Source organism: Peromyscus leucopus, chromosome 2, assembly GCF_004664715.2.
Source record: "Peromyscus leucopus breed LL Stock chromosome 2, UCI_PerLeu_2.1, whole genome shotgun sequence".
Classification (NCBI taxonomy): Eukaryota; Metazoa; Chordata; class Mammalia; order Rodentia; family Cricetidae; genus Peromyscus; species Peromyscus leucopus.
Genome location: NC_051064.1, coordinates 64,214,901 through 64,219,544, shown reverse-complemented (window position 1 = coordinate 64,219,544; position 4,644 = coordinate 64,214,901).

Genomic DNA, 4,644 nt, shown 5'->3' with positions numbered 1-4,644 from the left:
TGAACAGAAATGGGCTGAGTTTAAGTGTAAGAGTTAATCAGTGGTAGGCCTGAGCTAATGGCCAAGCAGTTTAATTAATATAAGCTTCTGAGTGATTATTTTATAAGCGGTTGCAGGGTCCGTGGGGCTGGAGAGGACTGGAGGAGACTCCAACTACAGTGGCCCCCATAGGCTCATAGGTTTGAATGCTTGATTCCCAGTTAGTGGAACTATTTGGGAAAGATTAGAAGATGTGGTCTTGTTGGAGGAAGTGTGTCATTGGGGAGTGAGCTTTGAGATTTCAAAAGTCCAGGCCATGCAGTATGTTTCTTGCTGCCTGCTGCCTGCAGACTGGGATGTAAAGTTCTCAGATACTGCTCCAGCAAAATGCCTGTCTGCTTCCCACCATGATGATCATGGATTAACACTCTGAAACAATAAGCAAGCTCCACAGTTAAATGCTTTCTTTTATAAGATTTACGTTGGTTAAGCTACGTGTCACAGCTACGGAATAGCTAGTTACTGTTCTGCTGTGTTACCAATCACTGTGTTGTGATGTAGTTTATGTTTTGAACAGGAAATAATATTTCTGCAGCTCATGCATTGAAGGCTTGGTCTCCAGCTGGTGGAACTATTTGGGGAGGTGGTAGAAACTTCAATAGGTGAGGTTCACAAAGTGGAGGAAGTGGGTCACTGGGAGCATATCCATCCCTTTCTCTCTCTGCCTCTCCTTCCTGACCATGTGAAGTGAGAAGCTCTGCTTTGCCATTCACCATCTGTCACGATGATCCTGTCTTGCTTCAGGTCCAAAGTGGTGAATGCAGTCAGCCACACACTGAAATCCTGAGCTCAAATAAATTTTCCCCTTTTAAAGGTGTTTGTATCATGTTTGATCATAATGACAAAGGGCTTATGAACTCATGTAGCAAGGAAGTCTTAACCCAGAAACACACCCAATTCCCAGTCTTTAAAACTTCAATGAGCAAATCTCTGTTTTTCATAATTACCCAGTTCCATATGTTATGTTAAACAGACTGACAGTGACTGAAGACCATGAATTCAGTTTATTATGGACCTGGGTTGCGGGGCTAGGTTTGTGGTATGAGCAGGGCCAGGTACCCTCTGGATGTTCTCAGGGAGAATCCTGCCTTGCCTCTTGCAGTTTTGTTGACTCCAGCAATTTCTTGGCTCATGGCTGTGCCTACCTTCTCTGCCTCCATCATCCTGCCTCCTTTCCTCTGTCTGAGTCTTATTCTGTCTCTTAGGACACTCTCATTGGATTTCTAGCCCATTATCAGTCATACAATTTCACCTTTAAAAATAATTTTATTTTGTGTATGTGTGTGTGCCTGCATGTAAGTATGTGTACTGTGTACATACAGGGACCAGTGGAGGTTAGAGGATGCATCAGATACCCCGGAACTGAAGTTACAAAGGGTTGTGAGCAGACATGGGTTCTGATCATGTTTCCAAATGAAGACATGTTTTGAGATCTGAGATGGACATTAATTTTGGAGGATTCTGTTCAACTTGAGACAAACCCCAAGAATCAGTTGTGTGTGTGTGCGTGTGTGTGTGTGTGTGTGTGTGTGTGTGTGTGTGTGTACATGTTTGTGTACTTACTTGCATGTGCACATGTATACATGTGGAGGATAGAGATTAAAATTGAGTGTCTTTCTCAATCACTCTCGATTTATTCTTTGAGGCAGAGTCTCTCATTCAACTTGAAGTTTACTGATTTGACTTGATTGACTGACTGGTCAACATATCTCGGCCTCCCACACTGGGATTACAGACATGTGCGATATACATGGGTTCTGGGGGATCAAACCCCGGTCCTCATGCTTGTGTGTCAAGCATTTGACTGACTGATCTATCTCTCCAGCTTTTCCACTTTTTTGTAGTTCTGAGAATTGAACCCAGGGTCTCATGAATGCTGGTTAAACACTCTACCACTGAAATATACTACCAGGCCAAGAACCGGTTTTTGCCTTATGGGGGAATATCATCTCTGTTGGGAATCTACAGCTCATCATCTAAATGCAGTTTTTGGAAAAGAGAATGCGTTTCTTGTCTGAGGAGCTCGACCCAAGCCCTTTGCTAATGACTCTTGCAACTCTCCCTGACACCTTGGTTTGCCTTTACAGTGACGCTGAACGGAAACTTTATGTTGTTTTCTTCATGGATCAAGAAGATGAGTTTTAACAAGAATCTTAGCCATGACAATTCGCCTCCCAAATGGCCTCCTGCTCTTCTGGTTTCCAAATCTTCACATATCCTTTCCACACAGGCATTGCCTACCGCCTGTCCTCTCCTCTGCCCCCAATATGATGGGCAAACTCTACAGTTTGACAAGCTTTTTACAAGAATGTGGATAACACTTCACAGTGTCGTTTCTTTTTAAAAAATGTTAAATTCTATTTATTTATTTGTTTGTTTGTTTTTAGAGTGTGTGTATGTGTGTGTGTATGTGTGTGTGTGTGTGTGAGACATATATGTGTGGCGGTCAGAAGACAACTCGCAGGGGTCAGTTCTCACCTTCTATCTTGTGGGTCCAGGATTTGAACTCAGAGCTTCAAGCTTGGTAGCAAACACCTTTACCTGCTGAGTCATCTCTCTGGCTAGTGGTGTCATTCCTATTTGTGTTCTCTGTTATTTAAAAGCCAGCAGTGATGTGCCAAATGTGTTTCTTCTTTCATGATCCAAGGTTTGCTTTGGGAGTTAGTCTTACACAGAGGAACAATGTGAATGCTTATTGGAGAGTGGGTGAGTCAGTGTGCCAGGCATTCAGCATCCTGTGACGTACGACCACCACAAACTCCCCATGTCCCCTGGGAGGTGAGCTCTTGTTGGCTTTTCACATGTGTGTAGATTGTGAGACGTCTTAGGGACGGCAAAGCCTCATATTGTGGAACAAAGCATGTGTTTATTACAGCCTGCTCCCGCAGCAGCTGTGAAGTCACTTCCTCCTCTGACACGAGTATAAATTATTGTTATTTGGTTGTTGATGTGTGGAAGTACGTCCTCACCATGTTCTTATTCAGCTTGGAAGAATAGAGATTTCCAGGGTGTTAATTTACTGACGGGGCATTGAATAAACTCCCCTTAGTTTTTCCGTGGTGATCCTTTTATTTTGTACAGTTTCCTTGCAGGGCACTGTTTCCCAACTTCCAGAATGCACAGTTTCTCTCTATCTTGGTAGCCTTTGGTCATTTCAGTGGGATCTTTTAATGGAGAGTCTCAATCATGGCCCATGCTGAGGTAACAATGGACAATGTTATCGTATGAAATTGATAAAAGTCGAGGTCATGGTGCCCAAGCAGAGTCGGGAGGGCACTGCAGGATGGCTGGCATCTCACCCAAATCGATTTATATCAGCATAGAGGGTTAACTAAAGATGCAAGGTATGTACGTCAGCACGTGTCTCTTCAGATAGACGAATGACCCCATCCCCATGTCACTTAGATCTCAGGTGCAATACTCCTGATGATGACGGGAGGCCAGAAGGCTCCTCCCAAGCTGCCCTCTCTGGACGGTTAATCTTGATTGTCAGCGTGGTGGCATTTAGAGTCATCACAGAGAGAAAACTCTGTGAGGGAGTTTCTAGATTTGCCTCACTGAGGTGGGAAGACCCACCCTAAATGTGGGTTACACCATTTCACAGGCTGCTATCTCAGACTGAATAAAAGGGAGAAGGGGACTGAGCACCAGCATCCATCACTCTCTGCTCCCTAGCTGTGGATGCTTTGTGACCAGCTAGCTGTCCCATGCCCCTGCAGCTCTGCCTTGCCGGTCACAGTGGAATGTACCGTCAGGCCATCAGCCAAGACAAGCTCTGGTGCTCTTACTTTGTTTTTGTGGGGTATTTTATCACAGTGATGACACATGCCTCTAGCATGCCTGTTTTCCTCCTTGTCTGCACCTCTCCATCCTTCTCCCCCTCCTTGGGGCTCTACTTCCATGGAGCCTCTTTGCCTTACAGACAAGCCTCTTGGCCCTTTTGGTTGGAGGATGCTGAATCTTGGACAGATAATAGCGACAGGATGCACTTTTCAGAGCGAGGTGCTTTCTGGACACATTAATCTCCCTCTTGCTAATACCTACAGCCCCCTAACTGTAACTGTCATATATTATCATGATAAAAGATTATCTTCACACAGGGAAGAGGATAGGAAGGTATAGAGCAATCTGGGGGAGCTGAGGATATCAGAGAGCAGCTTACAGCTTTGACCTAGATCTGTTTCCTTGTCTGCTAGCTCCCTCTCCCCCGATGCTTCACGGTTAGATAAAAGAGCCCCGAGAACAGGGTACCACAAGCTCAAGAGCATCCATAGATAGCTACCTCCAAAGATGGCCTAAGTTTTTCTGTTAGATTCCTCCAGGCTATATAAACCAATTGCCTTGAATTCTGGAGATAGGCAGAATAAACCAAAGACAAACCAGTAAGATGGTCTCTGTGGCAGGGCATAGGAGCTTTAATAAAACAACCTTTAGTCGTTTTAAATCTGGAGAGGTCACAGGATGAGTTATCACCTGTGCAGTGCTTTTCTTTTGCTTAGCTTCAGCCCAGCAGTCTCCGCGATATGCGGTGAGCCTCTGTATTTTCAGGCAGGTCCCAGATGCCCACTTTCCATCAGCTTTAGTTGCTGAGAAGGAAGAAAAAGC